This window comes from Pteronotus mesoamericanus, unplaced genomic scaffold (assembly GCF_021234165.1).
Source record: "Pteronotus mesoamericanus isolate MK-2021 breed Mesoamerican mustached bat unplaced genomic scaffold, CSHL_Meso_final contig_230, whole genome shotgun sequence".
NCBI lineage: Eukaryota > Metazoa > Chordata > Mammalia > Chiroptera > Mormoopidae > Pteronotus > Pteronotus mesoamericanus.
Window position 1 is genome coordinate 746,184 of NW_026555096.1, and position 24,473 is coordinate 770,656.

The window sequence follows — 24,473 nt, forward strand, 5'->3', positions numbered from 1 at the left end:
TAAGCTAGAGTGGGGAAATATATTTAAGGTGACCAAGGTAGGAAATACTGGGCAGAGCAGAGTGAACCACCAACTCTGGTTCATGGTCTTATGGAATCCTGCATTAGTTAAGCTAAAATTGTTCTAATAGGACAACCAACATTTATGTGGCTTAAAGAACAGAGAATTTTCTTTCTCAAACCAATGACCCAAATAAGTGTTGCAAATCAGCAGGAGGCTCTGCTTCATGTGGTCACTCAGATATCTGGTTTTCTTTCATTCTTTCCTCCATCATCCTACAAATGAGCAGCTCCTAGACTTGACTTTAATTAAAACCAGCAGGGAAGATTTTAAAATCCAGGCGTCCATAACAGGAGATTGTAATACCCCATTTATATCAATAGATGGATCATTCAGACTGAAAATCTACAAGAAAACAATGGGTTAAAGGAGGATTAAATCCAGACAAACTTAATTAATATTTTTAGGACATTTTACCCCAAAACAGCAGAATATACATTCTTTCCAAGTGTACATGGAAAATTTTCAGGACAGACCATGTTAAGCCACAAAACAGGTCTCAATAAATTTAAGAAGATTAAAATCTTACCAAGAATCTTCTCTGATCACAATGGTATGAAACTAGAAATCAATTAAAAGAAAAACCTGGGGATTTACAAAACTATACCAGCAGAGTGCGTTACAGTCAGAAGCTGAGGCCTGAGGGTAGCTGAGGCATTCTCCAAGACATGTAGTTGAGAGCTTAAACTCATTTGGGTTGTGGGCAGAACCCAACGGGAGTAAGGGACTAGGGAAGTGGGGTGCAAGCAAGGGCATCTGGAGTCTGTCCAGGGTCGGGTGCATGCCAGGCCAGTGGATGGAGGTCAGAGTGCGCAGCCTGTCGGAGTGAGCAGCGCTGCAGGCCCAGTATTGAACATTGGGTAATGGCAATGCAGATGTAGCTTGAAGCAAATGCAGATACCTCAGTGGAAGAAGAGAGCTTTGGCCCACAACCCATTTCATAGTTAGAACAATGTGGCATAAATGCCAATGATGTAAAGAAATTGGAAGAAGCTGGATTCCATACTGTGGAGGCTGTTGCCTATGCACCAAAGAAAGAGCTAATAACTATTAAGGGAATTAGTGAAGCCAAAGCTGATAAAATTCTGACTGAGGCAGCTAAATTAGTTCCAATGGGTTTCTCCACTGCAACTGAGTTCCACCAAAGGCTATCAGAGATCGTATCGATTACAACTGGCTCCAAAGAGCTCAACAAACTACTTCAAGGAGGGATTGAGACTGGATCCATCACAGACATGTTAGGAGAATTCTGAACTGGGAAGACCCAGATCTGTCATACATTGGTTGTAACATGCCAGCTTCCCATTGACCAAGGTGAAGGAAAGGCCATGTACATTGACACCGAGGGTACCTTTGGGCCAGAATAGCTGCTAGCAGTGGCTGAGAGATATAGCCTCTCTGGCAGTGATGTCCTAGATAACATAGCATATGCTTGTGGGTTCCACACAGTCCATCAGACCCAGCCACTTTATCAGGCATCAACTGTGATGGTAGAGTACAAGTATTCACTGCTAACTATAGACAGTGCCACTGCCCTCTACAGAACAGACTATTCTGGATGAGGTGAATTTTCAGCCGGGCAGACGCACTTGGCCAGTTTTCTACGGATACTTCCATGACTTGCTGATGAGTTTGGTGTAGCAGCAGTAATCACCAACCAGGTGGTAGCCCAAGTGGATGGAGCAGCCATGTTCACTGCAGATCCAAAAAACCTGTTGGAGGAATTATCATTGCTCATGCCTCAACAACCGGACTTTACCTGAGAAAAGGAAGAAGAGAAACCAGATCTGCAAAATCTATGACTCTCCCTGTCTTCCTGAGGCTGAAGCTTTGTTTGCCATCAATGCAGATGGAGTAGAAGATGCCAAAGACTGAATCATTTGGTTGTTTCCTGTGATAAACCTAAGTGCTACAGCCTTGTGGAGAAGACTGCTCTCTGGGGTTCCACATGGGCCTCTTTCTTTTGTGACTGCCAAAAAAAAAGGCTTCTGGGAAAATAGCTTTATATCAGCTTTTCTGGTGGTGTAAATAGGAGACAGGTCAGTAGTCACAAATTGATCTGTTTATTTCTTCTCTAGAGAGCATATTAATCTCTGAATTCTTCGGTTTTGGGGGTTGGTGTATGGCATACCTTTGACATAGTGCCTTGAGGTTGACTTATGACTAACAGCTGGACAATCTTGTGTCTCCAAGAGAACTAAAGCTGGGGAAACCTGACTCTTCTCTCACTGTCTGAACAATGTTGGAAAAAAAATGTCTTAGCTATATGGTAAAGTGAATGGGTCTCCTCACAGGTTCTTTTTCTCTGTCAGTAAATCTGTCAATCAGACAGAGGTTTTTAAGTTTGTATGCCTGAATTATCATATATAAGAATTTGGTTTTAGTTAAGGAATACTGAACAGAACTGCTGAACCACCAGCCCTTTCACCACCTACTTGCTTGGGTTTTTTGTTCTTTTGTTGTTTTTTTGTTTGTTTTGTTTTTACTGCTAAGAGCAACTCAAGATAATTCTGGAATCATAAGCACAGTAGATTCACTATGGGACTGCTATAAAGTGGTTATTTGTAGTGGCTGTTTATAGGAGTTATTCTGGAACAAACTAAATATTTAAAGATAGGGCTTTTATATCTTTTTGGCACTAGGTAAGGGTGATCAGTTTCTATTGCTTTAAAATTGAAAATTTAAAAGGGAAGTCCTCCATTCAGATGATAGAGCTTATTGTCCTTCAACCTAATATACTCTTACAAGATGGATGTACAAAAAAAAAAAAAAGAGAGAGAGAGAGAGAGATAGAGAAAGAAAAAAAACCTGAAACACAAACACATCATGGCTTAACAATGAATGGGTTAACAATGAGATGTTAGCAATGGGTTAACACAAAAACACATGTTACTTAGCAATGATATCAAGCAAGAAATCAAAAGATAATTTTAAACAAAGACTTACAACTACCCAAAGTCTGTGAAACACAATGAAAGCAGTCCTAAGAGAAAAATTCATAGCAACACAGGCCCACCCCCAAAAAACAAGAAAAATCTAAAATAAGCAATCTAACCTTACACCTAAAAGTACTAGAATAGGAGAAACAGGTAAAGTCCAAAGTGAATAGAAGAAAGGAAAGAATAAAGACCAGAGCAGAAATAAATGAAATAGAGTCTAAAAAAATAATGTAAAAGATCAGTAAAACCAAGAGCTGGTTCTTTGAAGAGATAAACAAGATTGATAAACCTTTAACCAGGCTCACCAAGAATAAAAGAGCAAGGACCCAAATACATATAATCAGAAATGGGCTGGAAGATGGCGGAGGAGTAAGTGGAAGTCACGCTGACTCCTCCCAAGACCAAACTGGAATTGTGACTAAAAGGTGGAGAAATTACCTGGAAAACAATGGAACGATAGAGGAGAGGAGCCTTGGAGCCTCTGACAGACAGTGGAATCAACTTTCGCACATCCTAACAGGTGAGAAGTGTGGTGGAGGTTCAACAGGGTGGGCTGGGCGCCCATGGGCACCAGCACCAGAGGGACATTGAAAAGGCCAGTTGGATCCCCTTGAGAGAACAAGGTTTGAATCATAAGCAGGGACCTCTAGACTACAACATCTGAAACCAGAAAAACACACAGACAAAAATGCAACCGCGAAAAGCTTAGCAGCGCTCTCTGCCAGAGACAGGCAGCTGGAGACCCAGAGACGTTTAAAGGGCCAATGCAAAAATTTGCAGTGGCAGCTGCCTTCCCTGATTGCTGGCTAGAGGCAGGAGCAGAGTGGGCTGGAGCCTGAGGAAAGATTGGTGAGGAAATCTTTGTGAAGAGATCTGAGGCGGTGGCCAGTGGAGCCCTGGTGATAACTCACCTCCCACTCTGCAGCTACCATCTCGCTCAGGCATAAGGGAATCAATAACCCTGCTTCTGTGTGCTCTGCCCAGAGCTTGCACGCACATGGCCTGGGATGGGGTGTTGAGTGCAGCGCAGCCAGGAGAAGTGGAGGATCCCTGGCCAAAGGGGACACACAGATGCCTGGAGACCCTTGGGGAGAGACTGGAGACGGAGGCATTGGGGAGGGAACTGGAGGAGTAGCTGGGGGTGCTGGGAGCCGACTCCTTCTCCATTCCATAGTCCCCATTGTGTGCAGGCAGGCCACGCCCCAAAGAGGCAGCCACAGGCTGTGGGGAAGGAAATAATAACCCTGCCCTCAGGGCAGTGCAGGCGGAGAGGAGTTGCGTGTGGGCCTTGAGGCTGAGTGCAGAGCTGCCTGCAGAGATAGTAGACCCTGGGCTAAAGGGGGCACAGAGCTGCCTGGAGACTCTTGAGGAGAGAACTAAGGGAGTAGCCAGGGCGGGGGTGGGCATCCCAGTGCTGACTCCTTCCCCATTCCATGGTCTCCATCTTGCTTAGGTGGACCACTCCCCTGAGTGAAAGCAGACTGTAAGGACATGATAGTCCCGCCTTCAGGAGGCACTTCACTCCCCAGTGGTGCCTCAGCCTGACAGCTGAGGGCAGAGTGACTAGATTAACAATTGCAGGAGACAGACACAGACAGTGGATTCCTGGAAGGCTCAAACAAACAGCCTAGGGTCAGACAGGGTTAACAACTGATATCATCAGAGGCAGACCCAGAAATAAAAGAAAAGAGAAACAAACAAACAAACAAAAAGTAAATAAACTGACCCACCTACTACCATAGAAGTTTAATTCACAAAGTCAGGCAATCAAGTCTGATCAATTGAAGCAGAAGCAAAAAAACAAAAACAAAAACAAAAACAAACCTCTCACAAATAATGGTAACAAAAAGAAATACCCACCAAATGAGGGGAATGGAGGAATCCCCACAGAGAGAGCTAAATAAAATAGAGGCAAAAGAACTATCAGATATTGAATTCAAAATAATGGCTCTAAGGAAGCTCAATGAGATCAGCGAGCTCAAAGAGAACTATGACAAACTACAGGGAAACTATCAGGAACTTACTGCAAACTATACCAACCTGGAAAAAGACATAGAAACTATCAAGGAGACACAAGAAAAAAGAAGAATACCATTTCTGAATTGAAAAGCACAGTAGAAGGAATCAAAATCAGACTAGATGAAGCAAGGATCGAATCAGCGAGCTGGAGGACAAAATAGGAAAAAGCTCCCAGAAAGAACAAGAGATGGATAAAGACTCAAAAGGAATGAAGAGGCATTGAGGGCAATGCAGGATAACCTGAAACACAATAATATCCTCATAATAGGGATACCAGAAGGAGAAGAGGAGGAGCAAGGAATAGAGAACCTGTTTGAAAAAGTAATGATGGAAAACTTCCCTAATTGGACAGAAAAAGTCACACAAGTCCAGGAAGCACAGAGGGTCCCATTCAAGAGGAACCCAGTGAGGCCCACTCCAAGACACATCATCATTAAAATGGCAAATATCAAAGACAAAGAAAGAATCCCAAAGACAGCAAGGGAGAAACAGGGAGTAACATACAAGGGAGCCCCAGTACGGCTAGCAGCTGACTTCTCAACAAACACTAAAAACCAGAAGGGAATGGCAATGAATATTCCAAGGCATGAAAAGCAAAAGCCTACAACCAAGACTGCTCTACCCAGCAAGGCTCTCAGTTAAAGTAAAAGGCAAAATAAGGAGTTTCCCAGACAAAAGAAGGCTAAAGGAATACGCCTCCACCAAACCAGCACTACAAGATATGCTAAAGGGACTGGTTTAAGAAGATGAAGAAACAGAGTGAGAAAGAGAAAAACACAGGTATGAAGGGAAAAGACTCGTTAGAGACTCGAGAAGGTGGTCTGGGCGTCCATGGGTGGCAGCATGAGAAGGATATTGAAGTGGCCAGTTGGATCCCCCTGAGAAGAATGGGGTATAAACCATACATGGGGATCTCCAGCCTGCAGCACCAGAGCTCAAAAAGCACACAGATAAGAGCCAGCTGCAAAAAGTGGCAGGGTTGCTCTCTGCCAGAGATGGGTGGCTGGAGATGCAGAGGGCTGTTTAAAGGGCCAAAAAACATGAATTTTTATTTGCAGCTGCTTACCCTGGACTCCGGCAATGGCAGGGGCAGAGTGGGCTAGAGACACCTGAGGAGAGACTGGGGAAGGAGGCTTTGGTGAGTTAACTGAGAGAATAGCTGGTGGTACCCGAGTGTTGAGACATCCCCCATGCAACAACAGCCATCTTGCTCAGGCAGACCAGTCCCCCAGAACAGCACCAGGATCAATGAACAAAATAAACCACAGGCATGGAAACATGGAGCAGACTGAAAGTGACCAGAGGGGATGGGGAAAGAGGACAATGGTGGAAAGAAGCGGAAGGTACTAGACAGAGAACATGTATGAATGACCCATGGACTGGCTTTATCAACTGGCTTATTCCATTTAGCTTAATATTCTCCACTTCCATCTATGTTGTCGCAAAAGGTAGGAGTTCATTCTCTCTATATCTTTCTTTTGTTCTTTCCTTCTTTTTTAAATGCAGATTGATTTTATTTATTTTTTTAAATTTCAAAGTTAATTATAAAATATTAAAAAAGTTTAAAACCATTACAAAGTCTCAGCAATTAAACCAACATGACACCAGCACATAAATAATCAAGTAGATCAATGAAATATAATGAGCATTCTAGAGACAAACGTATATATCTAACAATATAATATATGATTAAGTTGGTATTTCAGATCAATGGGGAAAATAAGGCTTATTCAACAAATAAGGCACATAGACCACTATTACTTGAAATAAAACGAATTGAATATTTTACTTCAGGTCATGAAAAATATTAGTTCTATTTTCTTCTAAAACTCCTTAGATTCTACATATTGATTTTTAACTCACTTAGGGAAAAAAAGTTCTACAAACCTTTAATCAATAAGTGGATAAATAATACCAAAAAGTCATTTAAAGTTTTTTTAAAATAATAGGAAGAGGCAAGAAATATACAAAAACAGGTTTAGTTTCAACAAATAATAAAGGAACAATTAAAATAATACATCATTGTCACAATCTGTTTAATAAGTATTAAAAATATTGGTAATATCAAGTATTGGTGACTGTGAAAGGAACTGGGTATTCATAGCCTCTTTTTCTTCATCTTCTTAAAGCAGTCCCTTTAGCATATCTTGCAGTGCTGGTTTGGTGGAGGTGTATTCTTTTAGCCTTCTTTTGTCTGGGAAACTCCTTATTTTGCCTTTTACTTTAACTGAGAGCCTTGCTGGGTAGAGCAGTCTTGGTTGTAGGCTTTTGCTTTTCATGCCTTGGAATATTCATTGCCATTCCCTTCTGGTTTTTAGTGTTTGTTGAGAAGTCAGCTGCTAGCCGTACTGGGGCTCCCTTGTATGTTACTCCCTGTTTCTCCCTTGCTGTCTTTGGGATTCTTTCTTTGTCTTTGATATTTGCCATTTTAATGATGATGTGTCTTGGAGTGGGCCTCACTGGGTTCCTCTTGAATGGGACCCTCTGTGCTTCCTGGACTTGTGTGACTTTTTCTGTCCAATTAGGGAAGTTTTCCATCATTACTTTTTCAAACAGGTTCTCTATTCCTTGCTCCTCCTCTTCTCCTTCTGGTATCCCTATTATACATTTATCATTACATTTCAGGTTGTCCTGCATTCCCTAAATGCCTCTCCATTCTTTTTGAATCTATTCTCATTTACTTGTTCTTTCTGGGAGCTTTTTCCTTCCTTGTCCTCCACTTCACTGATTCGATCCCCTGCTTCATCTAGTCTGATTTTGATTCCTTCTACTGTGTTCTTCAATTCAGAAATTTCCTCTTGTCTCTTATTGATAGTTTCTATGTCATTTTTCATACTGATATAGTTTGTAGAAAGTTCCCCATAGTTTCCCTGTAGTCTTTTGTAATTCCCTTTGAGCTCACTGAGCTCATTGAGCTTCCTTAGAACCATTGTTTTGAACCCATTAACTGATAGTTTACTTGCCTCTATTTCATTTAGTTCTCTTTCGGGAGATTCCTCCTTTCCCTTCGACTGTGTGGCAGAGGTGTTTCTTTGTCTTTCCATTATTTGTGAGACTCTTCTTTTTTGCTTCTGCTTCTTAAATTGATCTTTCCTGACTTTCTAACTTTGTGGTGTGAACTTCTATGGTAGGAGACTGCTGTGTTTTTCTTTCTGGATCTGCCTCTGATGATGTCAGATGTTGTCCCTGTCTGACATTAGGCAGTCTGTTGGAGACTTCCAGGAATCTGCTGTCTGTGGCTGTCTTCTTCAGTTGTTAATCTAGTCACTCTGCACTCAGCAGGCTGCCTTAGATAGTTCAGGGCGGGGTGGAGTTCCTCCTGGTGGCAGGGTTATTGGGTCCTCTCATGCTGCTGGCATATGGGGAAGGAGTACACACTGGGATCCTGCTGGCTACTCTCTCCCTTTTCTCCCCAAAGCCTCCATCCCTAGTCTCTCCCCAAGTGTCACCAGACCTCTCTGTGCGCCCTTTAGCCAGGGATCTACTCTCTGTGACTGCTACTCTGGACTCAGCAGGCGGCTTAGACAGCACAGAGCAGGGTGTAATCTGCCTGGGGGCTGGGATATTGGGTCCTTTGATCCTCTTGCTGTTCTGGAGGAATGGCCTCTTCCTGAGCTAGATGGCTGCTGTCGCTCAGGGGATGAATCAGTACCAAGATCCTGCTGGCTACTCTCTCAGTTCTCTCCTCAAAGCCTTCTTCCCCAGTCTCTCCTCAGGGTCTCTAGACCACTCTCTTCCCCCACCTTTGCCAGAGACCATGGTAAGTGGCAGATAGATTGCACTAAAACTGATTCTTCTGTCTCCTAGGTTATAAGGCTCCTCTCTCGCTATTGTTCAGTTGTTTGTTCCAGGTGATTTCTCCACAATTTAGTTATAATTCCAGGTTGGTCCTGGGAGGAGGTCAGTGTGACTTCCACTTAGTCCTCCGCCATCTTGAAGATCCTTGCATATTGATTTTTAACTCACCTGAATATTTTTGTATAATGTGTGGAATAGGGCTCTATATTTGTTTTATTTCAAGTAATAGTGGTCCATGATCCTTATTTGTTGAATAAGCCTTATTTTCCCATTGATTTGGAACATCAATTTAATCATACATTACATCGTTAGGTACATATATATGTTTGTTTCTATAATGCTCATTTTATTTCATTGATCTACTTGATTATTTCTGTGCTGGTGTCATGTTGCTTTAATTGCTGAGACTTTTAATAGATTTACATTTTTTAATATTTTATAATGCATTTTGACATTTAAAAAATAAATAAAATTAATCTGCATTTTAAAAAAGAGAGAGAGAGAATGAAGGAACTCCTACCCTTTGCGACAACATGGATGGAACTGGAGAATATTATGCTAAGTGAAATAAACCAGTCGGTGAAAGACAAATGCCAGATGATCTCACCTATAAGTGGAATCTATTCAACAAAATAAACTAATGAACAAAATAAACCACAGACATGGAAACATGGAGCAGGCTGAAAGTGACCAGAGGGGATGGGGAAAGAGGACAATGGTGGAAAGAAGGGGAAGGGACTAGACAAAGAACATGTATGAATGACCCATGGACATGGACAACAGAGTGGAAATTGACTGTGGGGGAAGGGGGCGGTGGAGGGCGAAGAGAGAAAAATTGAGATAGTTGTAATAGAATAAACATGATTTAAAAATAAAGGACACTATCAATAATGTGAAAAGGCAATGTACAGAAGTGGAGAAAATATTTGTAAACCATATATTTGGTAAGGCTATAGTATCCAGAATATATAAAGAACTCTTACAATTCAACAACAAAAAGACAAATGACCCAATTTAAAAAATGGGAGAATGCTTAAATATACATTTCTCCAAAAAATATATATCCAAATAGATAACAATCACATAAAAGATGTTCAATGTAACTAGTCTTTAGGGAAATGCAAATTAAATCCTGTATAGAGATGCCACTTCACACTCATTGGGCTGACTACAATTGAAAAAACAGAAAAAAAGTGTTGTTATGATATGGATTATATTTCTGGTGGGAATGTAAAGTGGTAAAGCCAGCATGGAAAACAGTTTGGTGGTTTCTCCAAAAGTGAAATACAGAATTACCATTTGACCAAGAAACTCTACTCTTAGGTACAGACTAAAGACAATTGAAAATAGGTACTCAGATATTTGTGCATAAATGTTCATAGCAGCACTAGACACAATAACCAAAAGGTGGAAACAACCCAAATACTCATCAATGGACAAATGGATAAAGCAAAATTCTATGCAATGGAATATTTTTCAGCTATATAAAGGAATGAAGAGTTGATAAAATGGTAGAATGTGGATCAACCTTGGAAGAGTTATGCTAAATGAAAAGAGTCAAACACAAAAGTTCACATCTTTAATGATCCCATTTATATGAAATATTTAGGTAAATATTTCTAGTAGGTAAATGTATAGAGATACAAGGCAGATTGATGGTTGTTAAAGTCTGGGAGAAGGGAAGAATGAAGAATGATAGTTTCATGAGAATAGTGTTTTCTCCTGGAGTAATGAAGATATTTTAGCATTTTATAGAGGGTGTAGTTACACAATATTGTGAATATACTAAATTCTACTTTATAATGGTTAATTTTATGTTATGTGAATTACACTTCAATAAAAGAAGTTTTAAAATGTGATTACAAATGTTCTAAAAGATTTACCTTTTTACTGTTATATAGGGCTGTGTTAGACAGTATAGGATATGCTTGGTGAAGAAACAACCCAAAATCTCAGTGTCTAGATGCATAAAATTTATTTTATGCTCCTGCAAAGTGTCCTGTAAGTCTGCTAGCTTTAGGACATGCCCTTCTAAACTGAGGATTGAGGCTGGCTGGTTTCAAATCTCTAACTTACCATCTCAATATGTGGCCTCTCAAGATGGAAGAATTAGGGGCTTTTCCTTGTTTCAGCTAGATATTACCTTAGTCTCTTCTGCTTACAGCACTGCTCAACTGCAAAGTAGTTCTGGAAAATGTGAAGGAACACCCAAGTAATCCATAGCCATTAAATACCTATGTTACTAGGATAGATGGTAGGGATTGAGCAAGAGTAGAGGTAGAAATTTTAGTTAGAAGCCTATTGCAGACACCTGGACAAGATATGGTTAGTAGCTTGTAGTGGTGAAAATAGAGAAGAGATTAGATGTAATATATATTTTGGAAGTAGAGTAGAGAGGGTTTGTTCTTGAATTGGAATTGAACTCCTTGAATTTTGGTGCAAGACATTGGAAGAACAGTAGTTGATAGCATTTATTCAGATGGGGAAGCTTGAGAGAAGGACTAATCGATGTATGTGAGTAGGAGAAAATCAGCATATTCGTTTTGGACATTTAAATTTGAACTGCTTGTGGGAATCTCATGGTAGAGCTGTTGAGTAGAAAGATGGATATACATGTTTGGGGCTCAGGAGACAGGTCAGCCTGGATGGGAAAAAATCAGGAATCATTAGGATTTAGATGATGTTTAGAGATATAATTGAGATCACATTGAAAAAAAAAGTAATCTGAAAAGAAAAAGATGACCAAATAGTGGGATCTTGAGCACTCCAATATTTAGAAGTCATAAGAAGATAAGGAGACAGCAAACACACGGCCAAAATGTATTCAGGATGTGTTAATCTTATCTAAGTTGTGAATTTATTGGCACAAAGTTTTTCATGACATTCTCTTATTATCCTTTTAAAATCTGTAGAATCTGTAGTCCCCTCCCTTATTTCTGATATTAGCAATTTATGTCAATTTTTCCCTCATTAGTTTGGGTATCAGTTTATCAACTTTTTTTTTATCTTCTTATAAAACCAACCTTTGTTTCCATGAATTTCATCCTTTTTTTATTGTATTTTTTCCCATTGCCATTTAGTCGTCTTATAACCACCTTCCCCCTGCAATCACCACATTGTTGTCCATGTCCATAAGTCTTTTTTCCTTTTTGCTCAGTCACTGCACCGCCTACAATCCCACTTAGCTACAATCCTGCACTCTGTCTGAGTCTGTCTCTATTTTCCTTGTTAATTCAGCTGGTTCATTAAATTTCACATATAGGTAAAATAATATGATATTTGTCTTTCTTTGACTGGCTTATTTCATTTAGCATAATGTTCTCCGGGTCTATCCATACTGTCACAAAGGATAAAATTTTCTTGTTTTTTAGGGCTGAGTAGTATTCCATTGTGTAAATGTCCCACAGTTGTTTTATCCATTCATCTACTGATGAATGCTTGGGCTACTTCCATATCTTGGCCATTGTAAATAGCACTGCAATGAACATAGGAGTGCTTATGATGCTTCAAATTAGTGTTTTTAGTTCTTTCAGATGGGGGATTGCTGAGGCAAAAGATAGATTTCATTTTTAATTTTTTGAAGTATCTCCATCCTGCTCTCCACAGTGGCTGCACCTATCTGCATTCCTACCAACAGTGCAAAAGTGTCCCTTTCTTCCCATCCTCATGAGCACTTGTGGTTTGTTGATCTATTTATGATAGTCATTCTGACAGGTCATCAATAAATCATGACAACTCACTGTGGTTTTAATTTGCATTTCTCGGATGATTAGTGATGTTGAGTATCTTTTCATATGTTTATTGGCCATTTGTATGTCCTCTTCGGAGAAATGTCTTTTCAGGTCCTTTGCCCATTTTTTAACTGGGATTTTTTTTTTTTTGATGATGAGTTTTGTAACTTTTAAATATATTTTGGATATTCACCCCTTATCAGATATATCAGCCAATGTGTTATCTAATTCTGTGGGTTGTATTTTTTGTTAATTTTTCCTTGCTATCCAAAAACCTTTTAGTTTGATGTAGTCCTGTTTGTTTATTTTCTCTTTTGTGTCCCTTGCCTGGAGAGATAGATCCAATAAAATATTGCTACAAGCAATGTCTCAGATTTTACTGCCCATGTTTTCTTCTAGGATTTTTATGGCTTCAGGTCTAATATTGAAGTCCTTAAGCCATTTTAAATTTATTTTTGTGTGTAGTGTAAGGTCTAGTTTCATTTTTCTTCATATATCTGTCCAATTTTCCCAATATCATTTATTGAATAAACTATCTTTAGTCCATTATTATATATTTGCTTACTTGATTGAATATTAATTGACTATAAAATTGTGGGTTTATTTCTGGGCTCTCCATTCTGTTCTATTGATATATGTGTCTGTTTTTATGCCAGTGTGCTGTTTTGATTACTATGGCCTTATAGTATAGTTTGATATCAGGTAACATGATTCCTCCAAATTTGTTTCTCAGGATTACTATTGTTATGTGGGGCCTTTTGTGGTTCTATATAAATCTTTAAAATATTTGCTCTAGTTCTGTGAAATATGTCATTGAAATCTTGATAGGAATTACACTGAATATATAGATTGCTTTGGGTAGCATGGGCATTTTAATGATGTTAATTCTTCCTATCCATGAACACCGCATGTGCTTCCACTTATTTGTATCTTCAATTTCTTTCTTCAGTGTCTTATAATTTTTCAAGTACACATCTTTTACATTCTTGGTTAGGTTTATTCCCAGGTATTTTATTCTTTTTGAAGCAATTGCGAGTGGGATTGTTTTCTTAATATTCTTTTCTGTTTATATTAGTGGCATATAAAATGCAGTTTATATCTAGATATTAATTTGTATCCTATCACTTTGATGAATTCATTTATGAGTTCTAGTAGTTACTTGGTTGAATATTGGGGGTTCTCTATGTACTGTATCATGTCATCTGCAAATAAAGACCTTTTTACTGCTTCCTTTTTGATTTGGTGCTTTTTATTTCTTCTTCTTGTCTGATTGCTATGGCTAGGATTTCCAATACTGTGCTGAATAAGAGAAGTGAAAGTGGGCATCCCTGTCTTGTTCCTGATCCTAAGGGAAATGCCTGTCACTTTTGCCTGTCGAGTATGATGCTGCCAGTGGGTTTGCCATATATGGCTTTTATTATGTTGAAGTATGTTTCCTCTACTTTCACTTTGCTCAGAGTTTTTATCATAAATGGGTGCTGGATTTCATCAAATGCTTCTTCTGCATCTATTGATATGATCATATGATTTTTACCCTTCATTTTGTTTCCGTGGTGAATCACATTGATTGATTTGTGAATGTTGTATCAAACTTGCATCCCCAGAAAATCCCACTTGATTATGGTGTATGATTTTTTTTTAATGCATTGCTATATCCTGTTTGCTAAATTTTTGTTGAGGATTTTAGCATTTATGTTCATCGGGGACATTGGCCTATAATTTTCTTTTTTTAATAGTGCCTTTTCTGGTTTTGGAACTAAGATAATGTTGGCTTTGTAAAATAAGATGGGGAGCCTTCCTTCTGTTTGAATTTTTTGAAATAGTTTGAGAAAAATAGGTGTTAATTCTCAGACTCTGGTAAAATTCGTCTGTGAAGCCATCTGGTCCAGGGCTTTTGTTTGTTGGGAGGTTGTGTTTTGTTTGTTTTGTTTTGTTTTTTACTGCTTCAATTTCACTACATATAAGCTGTCTTTTCAGATTTTCTGATTCCTCCCTATTTTGTTTTGGAATACTGTATGTTCCTAGGAATTTATCCATTTCATCCATGTTGTCCAGTTTTTTGGCATATAGTTGTTAATAATATTTTCTTACAATCATTTGTATTTGTAACAGTCAGTTGTTATTTCTCCTCTTTCATTTTTCATTTTATTTATTTGAGTCCTCTCTTTTTTTTCTTGATAATTCTGGGTAAAGGTATATTAATCATACTCATCTTTTCAAAGAACCAGCTCTTGGGATCATTGATCTTTTGTATAACTATTTAGAGTATATTTCATTTATTTCTGCTCTGATCTTTATTATTTCCTTCTTCTACTCACTTTGAGGTTTGTTTGCTGTTCTTTTTCTAGTCCCTTTAAGTTTAAAGATAGATTGTTTGAACTTTCTCTTGTTTTTTTCAAGATAGGCCTGTAATGCTAAAAATTTCTCTCTTAGACTTGCTTTTCCTGTACCCCACAGATTTTGTTTCTGCTTTTTTACTGTTGTCCAATTGCAGTGGTCCCCATTTTTCTCCCACACTCTCCCCTGCCTTACCTACTCCTCACCTCCCACATTCAATCCTCCCTGTACGATGTCTTTGTCCTTGGGTCCTTTATACATATTCCTTGGTTTGATCCTTCCCTTTCTTTCCTCTAATATACCACTCCCACTCCACCTGGGATCACTGTCTGTTCTTTATTTCCATGTCTCTGGTTGTATTTTGCTCACTTGTTTGTGTTGTGGATTAGATTCCACTTATAGGTGAGATCATATAGTACTGGTCTTTCACTGCCTGTCTTATTTCACTTAGCATAATGCTCTCCAGTTCCATCCATGCCATTGCAAAGGGTAGAAGTTCCTTCTTTCTTTCTGCTGCATAGTATTCCATTGTGTAAATGTACCATAGTTTTTTTATCCACTCATTTACTGATGGGAACTTAGGTTGCTTCCTGAACTTGGCTATTGTACATTGTGCTGCTATAAACATTGGGGGGCATAGGTTCCTTTGAATTGGTATTTTGGGATCCATTGATCTATGTGTCTGTTCTTATGCCAATACCAGATTGTTCTGATTACAATTGACTTGTAATATAGTTTGATATCAGGTATCGTGATCCCCCCTACTTTGTTTTTCTTTATTAAAATTGTTGTCACTCTTCAGGGTTATTTATTGTTCCATATAAATTTTTGAAATGTTTTTTCTATATCTGTGAAATATGTCATTGGTATTTTAATAGGGATTGTTTTGAATCTATAAATTGCTCTGGGTAGTATGGTCATTTTAATGATATTCTTCCAAATCATGAACAAGTTATATGTTTCTTCCATTTATTTGTGTCCTCCTTAATTTCTTTCTTCAGTGTTGTCTAATTGTCTGAATACAGGTCTTTTACCTGCTTGGTTAGTTTTATTCCTAGGTACTTCTATTTTTCTTGTTGCTATAGCAAATGAGATTTTTTCCTCCCAATTTCTGTTTCTGATATTTTGTTGTTGGCATACAAAAATGCCTTTGATTTCTGAATATTGACCTTGTATCCTACTGTTTTGCCAAATTCACTTACTAAGTTGAGTAGTTTTGGGGTGAAGTATATAGGGTTTTCTATGTACACTATCATGTCATCTGTAAACAGTAACAGTTTTACTTCCTCCTTTCTTTTTCTTGTCTGATCACTGTGGCTAGGACTTCCAATACTATGTTAAATAGAACTGGTGAAAGCAGACACCCTTGTCTTATTCCTGATCTTAGTAGGAAAGCTTTTAGTTTTGCCTGCTCAGTAAGATGTTCGCTGTAGGTTTTTCGTATGTGGCCTTTATCATGTTGAGCTATGCTCCCTCTACTCCCACTTTGCTGAGTGTTTTTAATCATAAATGGATGCTGTACCTTATCAAATGCTTTTTCCACATCTATTGATATGATCATGTGATTTTTGTCTTTCCTTTTGTTTATGTGATGTATTATGTTTATTGATCTGCAAATATTGTACTATCCTTGCATCCCTATGATGAATCCCACTTGATCATGGTGGATGATCTTTTTAATGTATTGCTGGATGCAGTTTGCCAATATTTTGTTGAGGATTTTAGCCTCTATGTTCATCAGTGATATTGGCCTGTAGTTTTCTTTCTTTGTTGTGTCTTTAACTGGTTTTGAGATTAGGATGATGTTGGCTCCATCAAAATAATTTGGGAGTCTTCCCTCTTCTTAGAAGTTTTGGAATAGTCTGAGAAGGATAGGGGTAAGCTCTTCCTTAAATGTTTTGTATACTTCTCCTGTAAAGCCTTCTGGTCCAGGGCTTTTGTGTGCCAAGGTTGTTTTTGATTACTGCTTTGATTTCACCAGCTGTTATTGGTCTGTTCAGGCTTTCTGCAGCTTCTTCATTAGTTTTGGGAGATTATATGTTTCTAGAAATTTTTCAGTTTCACACAGGTTTTCAAATTTTTGGCACATAGTTTTTCATAGTAATTTCTTACCATCCTTTCTATTTCTGTGGTATCAGTTGTAACCTCTCCTCTTTCATTTCTGATTTTATTTATTTGGGTCATTTCTATTTATTTCTGGATGAGTCTAGTAAAGGCTTGTTGATTTTGTTTATCTTTTCAGAGAAAAACCTCCTGGATTTATCAATCCTTTGAATTGTTCTTTTAGTCTCTATATTTTTTAAATCTGCTCTGATCTTGGTTATTTCCTTCCTTCTACTCATTCTGGACATTGTTTGTTGCTCCTCTGGTTCTTGCAGATGTAGGGTTGGGTTGTTTATTTGAAATGTTTCTATCTTTTTTACACCAGAAAAATTTTAAAAAGTTAATATATAATTACATTCAATATAAATGGACAAATCATCTAATCAAAAGACATCAGGTGCCTGATGGCTTTTTAAATAAAAGGACTTATTTCATATCAAAAGTTACTCACAGATATAGGACAAACTTTTCAAAAATTTCTATGGAACCTTAAACAATCCTAAAGAGCCCCAGCAATTTTAATAAAGAAGGAAAAATAAGATGGATCACAATACCAGATATCAAACTATATTGCAAGGCCACTATAATCAAAATAGTCTGGTATTGTTATAAGAACAGATATATAGATCAATGGAACAGAATAGAGAGCCCAGAAATAAGCCCTTGTTTCTATAGTCAATTAATATTCAACAAAGGGGGCAGGAGTATAAAATGGAGTAAAAATAGCCTCTTCAACGAATGGTGTTGGGAAATCTGGACAGCTACATACAAAAAAATAAAAATTGATTACCAGCTTACACCATACACAAAAATAAACTCAAAGTGTATAAAAGACTTAAATGTAAGTCACGATACCATAAAAGTCCTGGAGGAGAACATAGGAAGGAAAATCTCACATATTCTCACATATTTTCACCAATATATCCCCTAGAGCAAGGGACATAAAAGAAAGAATAAACAAATGGGACTTCATCAAATTAAAAACTTCTGCACAGCTAAAGAAAACATCAGCAAAATGTAAAGGAAACCAACCGTATGGGAAAATATATTTGCCAATGATACTTTGGACAAGGGTTTGATCTCCAAAATATATAAAGAACTCACATGACTCCATTCCAGGAAGACAAACAACCCAATTAAAAAAATGGGCAAAGGACATGAACAGACATTTCTCCAAGGAGGATATAAACAGAACCCAGAGACATATGAAAGGATGCTCAGCCTCACTACCCATCAGAGAGATGTAAATTAAAACCACAGTGAGATACCACTTCACATTATGAATGGGCTTTATAACCAAATCAACAAACAACAAACGCTAGTGAGGTTGTGGAGAAAAGGGAACCCTACTGCACTGTTGTTGGGAATGCAGACTGGTGCAGTCACTGTGGAAAACAGTCTGGAATTTCCTCAAAGAACTAAAAATGGAACTGCCTTTTGACCCAGCCATTCAACTTCTGTGATTATAACCTAAGAATCCTGAAATACCAATTCAAAAGAACCTATGCACCCCAATATTCATAGCAGCACAAGGTACCATAGCTAAGTGCAGGAAGCAATCTAAGTGCCCATCAGTAAATGAGTGGATCAAATAACTATGGTACATTTACACAATGGAATACTATGCAGCAGAAAGAAAGAAGGAACTCATACCCTTTGCAATGGCATGAATGGAACTGGAGAGCATTATGCTAAGTGAAATAAGGTGGCGAAAGGGATCACAAATACCATATGATCTCACCTATAAGTAGAACCTAATCCACAAACTGACAAGTGAGCAAAATACAAGCAGATACATTGAAATAAAGAACAAAGGACTATAAGCAGAGGGAAGGGGGAGGGGAAAAACTGGGCAAAGAAGGAGAAGTGTTGTCAAGAAACATGTATAATGGACCCATGGACATAGAACTTATATAAAGGACCCATTTTGGGTGGGGGGGGGGAGAGTGGTGAGTGGGGCAAATGGAGTCAACTGTACTTGAACAACAATAAAAAAAAGTCTCTATGTGGCATCCACACCACAGCACTGAGTCACTGACTGTTTTTCAGTGCACTCCACCTCCCTGAGAAGTGGAACATATCTCCCAGTCAGGGCTGGCCACAGCCTGCCAGTGCCTCCAACAGTTTTAGGAGATAGAACTCTCTGCCTTTAGAACTCTCCTAGTGGGCACTGCAGCTATGGACTTGCTGCTTGTTGTGTGTGTGCAGCCTGAGTCTCCCAAACTATGTATATCCTCCCAAGACTCTCCTGAGTATGGTTGGGGGTTCTCTGTGTGTGACTGGCCACCTACCACCTGTCTGGGATGGGAGGGAGCTACCAAGCTACATTTTCTTTCTGGTCTCTCCTCTGCTACATGCACTTACCCCAGGGTATTTCCCCTTCAATTTATGAAATCCCTTACAGGATAGTGCAAAGCATCCTCTATACTCCTTGGCTTCAAAAATACATATCAGCTGAGATTCCGTTGATTGTTCAGATTACTTGGCAGATTAGCCAAAAATCAGTGCTGTGGGCACAAGTAAGTGGGCTCAGCTTCCACCTACTCGGCTGCTCTCTTTATCCCCTCTCCTTTTTTAGTTTAATTTGATCTTCCTTTTCTAATTTCTTAAGATGCAAACTGTGGTTATGGATATGAGATCTTTCTTTTTTTCTAAATTAGGTTTTTAGTGCTATAATCCCCCCTCAGTACTGATATACTGTGTTTTCATTTTGATTCAGTTCAAAATGCTTTCTAGTTTCTCTTTGGATTTCTTCTTTAACTAATGGATTATATAGAAGTGTGTTATTTAATTTAAAAATATTTGGGGATTTTACAGATATCTTTCTGATATGGGTTCCTAACTTAATTACATTGTGGTGAAAGAACATACTTTGTCTGACTGGAATCTTTTTTAATGCTTTGCAACTTATTTTATAGCTTGGAATATCTTGGTAAATGTTTCATATGTACTTAAGCAGAACCAGTACTTGGCTGCGGTGCATTCTATAAATGTCCAACAGGTCAAGTTAGTTGAGAATGCTCAAATCTACTATACCTCTGTTGATTTTGTGTGTGCTTGTTCTTTAGTTATTGGAATATTTAAATTTCTGAGTATAATATGTATTTGTCTGTTTCTCATTACAGTTCCATTATTGTCCATATATTTGAAGTTATCTTATTAGGGTCATAAATGCTTATGATTGTTATGTCTTCTTGATAAATTGACCCCTTTACCTTTATGAAAGGACCTTCCTTATCCCTGATAATATTTTTTGTTCTGAAATCTTCTTTGTTTGATATTGATAGAGCCACTACAGCTTTCTTTTGACTAGTGTTAGTATGGTATATGTTTTTTTTCACCTTGATGTTTCCTCTATTCCTGTCTTTATATTTAAAGTTAATTTATTTTAGGCAGAAGATAGTTTTGGTTTCACTTTTTTTAAATAAAGTCTGACAATCTGTGCCTTTTAATTGAATATTAAGACCAGATTTAATATGATTTTTTATATGATTAAGTTCAAGTATACCATCTTTTATTTGTTTCCATGTATCCCATCTGTCCTTTTTCCCTTTTTAACTATTTTCAGGTCTTCTTTGAATTGAATGTTTTCTAATATTTAATTTTATCTTCTTTCTTGGTCTATTATCTCTCTGTTTTGTAATTTTAGTAGTTGCTTTAGGGTTTATAGTACATATCTTTAACTTATCACAGTCTATCTTCAAGTGACATGAAATCTTTTCACATACAGCAGTGGTTTTCAACTAGAGACAATTTTGTCCTCCAGAGCACAATTGGCAATGTCTAGAGACTACAGGCCCCTAGGCTTAGAGGACAGGGATGCTGCTAAAAATCCTACAATGCACTGGACAGTATCCCAAATGAAAAATTACCTAGTCCAAAATGTCAATAGTGGTGTGGCTGAGAAACTCTGACAGACAGTGTAAGAGGCTTATAATAGCATACTTACTCTTTCTCTTAGCATATATGCTATTTTTGTCATACATTTTACTTTTACTTGTGTTATAAATATTATAATGCATTGTCATATTTGTTTAAATTTTTTATCTTTTATTTCACAAATAATCAAAAAGGGCTTTTACATTTACTTATATAATTACCATTTCTAATATTCTTTATTTGTATAGATCTAGATTTCTATCTGGTATTATTTTACTTTGGTTTGAAGGATATTCTTTAAAATATCTTGTATTGCAAGTCTATTCATGATGAAGCCGTTCAGCTTTTCTATGTCAGGAAAAAATCTTGATTTCACCTTTATTTTAAAAAATGTTTTCCTTGGGTGTAGAAATCTAGATTGATTTTTTTCTATTAGTACTTTAAAGATGCTGCCCCACTGTGTTCCTTCTTATGTTGCTTCCAAAGAGAAATTGTCAGTTATTTTTAGCTTTATTCTTCTGTACATAAAGTGTCTTTTTTTCTCTAACTGCTTCCAGGATTTTCTCTTTCCAACTGGTTTTGAGCAATTTGATTATGATATGCCTTGGTGTAATTTTCTCCATATTCCTTTGCTTAGGCTTTGTTAAGCTTAATGGATATGTGGGTTCATTGTTTTTATCAAGTTTGGAAATTTTCAATCATTATTTTTCAAACACAGTTGGCTCTGCATCCATGGATTCAATGAACCACAGATCAAAAATATTTGAGGAAAAATGTTACATTGTTGCTGACATCTACTATGTAGTTAGGCCTCCAATGTTTATGTCTGTATTGAACATGTTCAGACTTTTCTGTTATTATTCCCTAAACAATAAATATAACAACTATTTACATAGTATTAAGTATTATAAGTAACCTAGATATGATTTAAAATATATGGGATTATGTGTGTAGGTTGTCTGTAGATTCTATGCTATTTTATATGAGACTTGAGAATCTGTGGATTTTGGTATCTGTAGGAGTGGTAGAGGAGTTCTGGAAGCAAACTCAAAGGACAAGAAAAGAGGACTGTATGTTTTGTTCTCCTCCCCTTTAAGGAAGTTCAATCAAACACATGCTAGAATGCTTAAAGTTGTCCTACAACTCACTGACGCTCTTTTCAGTTGTAAGACTCATTTTTTGTGGTTTCATTTTGGATAGTTTTTATCACAATGTTTACAAGTTCACTAACCTTTTCTTTTGCAATGTTCCACCTTAATGGTGGATCCAATTCAGGGCATTTTTAATTTTGTACATTGTAGTTTTCATCTCAGAAATTTAACAATGGTTACTTTTAATAATTTTCTTATTCTTATTACAGATAATGTTTTCTTGCCTCTGTGAATGTTTGTTAATCTATGATTAGATTGTGAGTTTACTTTATTGTGTGTGAAATTTTTTAAAAAATTATTTTAAGTCTTCTTGAGCTTTGTTCTGGAATGCAGTTAATTTACTCGGAGACAGTTTGATCCTTGGGATTTTGATTTATTATTTGTTTGGTGGGTCTGGAGCAGTGCCCAGTCTCAGGTTAATTATTTTGCATTATTGAAGAAAGATTTTACTGAGTACTTCTATTGTTAATTACAAGGTTTCCCAGTCTGTCTGGTAGGAACAGGCACTATTCCAGCCACAGTGTGAGCACTGGGCATTGTTTCCTTTAATAGTTGTAGATGGATTTTTCCCCTGACCTGGGTCTTAGACAAATATGTTGATCTATATTCTGCTAGATACTCAAGGGAGACTTCCTTTAAGTCTGTATCTGGTACTCTGCCCTTTGAGCTGTAGCTATTGTAGTTGTCTCAGATTATCAGCTCCGTGTTCTAAAATCTGAGAGTCTGCTGCCTCTGTTTAGGTTTCTCCTCTGTGCAGTGCAGTACTGTTCTCTGTACCAAGGTGGTAAGCTGAGTCAATAGTAAGTCTCGTCTCAACTTTTTTCCCTCTCAGTCATCCCTTTATTTCATTGCCTGGTTTACAGTGTCTTGAAATCCATTGTTTCATATATTTTGACTGGATTTTTAGTTGTTATATATGATAGGATAAATATGGTTCTTGCTACTTCCTCACAAAGTGTGGTTTTGTTCTATCTTGCTTTTCTGACTTCTCAGCATTAAGTATAGGACCCAGAATAGAGCATGTGATCAGTAAATGCTCATGGATGGATGATGTGTTACGTATAGGTGTGGTACTGCACAGTGGCTATAGGGGGCACGCTGCCACAGGGGAGCGCCATAGAGAGCGCAGCGCTCCCTGAACCTGAGGGAAACCGGCTGGGGCCAGCTGAGGTGGGAGCAGGGCTCTGAAACTCACAGAGCCTGTCCTGGGGTTGTCACAGATGAGGGGGAATAAGCACAAAACATTGCAAACACTTCTCTGTTTGCCCAAGAGCAGACGGGGGCACTTCCCTCTCACTGGAGAGGGCTGTGGCACATCCTCCTAGTGGGGAAGGCCTTGTTGCCCTTTGTTCCAAGCCTTTTATTGAAAATCTTATCAGTAGGGTATGTAACAGGAATGCATACGTTATCTCATAACATCAGTATGGTAAGTTTCACAGTGAATATATGATGCTTTTAACAAGACAAGTGACAGGAGTACACTGATTTACATGGATCCGAGAGGAGACTAGAATCAACAATAGAAACTATAGATAAGGGGAAAGTAGACTTAAGGGTGCCTTAAAGATATAGGGTAAGAGGTGTAAATAAAATAAGTGTTTTAACAAGGTAGGGGGTGTAAATAAAGCAAATGTCTTAACAAGGTAAAGGGTATAAATAAAGATCCTTCGCAGCATGAGCTGACCAGAGATCTGAGGGAGGAACGGAGCGTACTCTAAAGAATTTACTTTTAGGCCTGATTACCCCGGGACCCACCAGGTCTGATCTAGGGCTGTTTTTCCTGTACTGTTTCAAACCTGAGCCAGGTGCGGGGAGGGAGCCACCAAGGGATAAGGAGACTGCTTCTCAGCTGCAATGAGGACTCTGGCCATGCCCAAGCCAAGCTGAGAGGTGCAGGGGCCTTTTTGCCCCTTCTCCGTGTCCCTCAATTTCTTATCTGCTGCCTATATCAGTCGATGCCTGGCTTAGGTTGCCCCTCCCCCAAGGGGTCTTACCCGTCATTGGCAGGGACCATCCCAAGGCAAAGCAGAGAGGCAGGGGCATAGCCTGAGGAGACTTGGCTGTGAGGGGCAAGCCAAGTCTCCTCAGGAGCCTGCTTTCCCAGGGCCTCCTGAATATGTCCCACCTTGGGGCCTTCCAGCTTGTTGGCAGGGTTACAGCTCCTGAAACCAGGCTGGGCAGTTCCCAACATATAAGTTAGTGAATAATTGAAGGACTAAAGGGAGAATATGGTTCAACTGAGCTGCCAGGACCAATGGAAGGTGACAAATCTGAGAACCAAGGACTAGAGGCTAGAGAACACTGGACAGTCACTAGCATCTACTGTAATAACAAAGAAAAAAAAATCCAGCCTGAATCAGAGGGCTGAGAATCAGCCAGGGCAGCTTAGGGGTCTTTAAGAAAGAAGCAAGGCAAGGGCAGCTAGGCCACAGGAGTATAAGATCTATGTGAAATTC

The 24,473-nt window shown here is 38.4% G+C and overlaps 1 pseudogene; it reads left to right on the forward strand.

The window, feature by feature from the left end:
- Nucleotides 1-923: 923 nt before the first annotated feature.
- Nucleotides 924-1,935, forward strand: LOC129069663 (DNA repair protein RAD51 homolog 1-like; annotated as a pseudogene).
- The last annotated feature ends 22,538 nt before the right edge of the window (nt 1,936-24,473 follow it).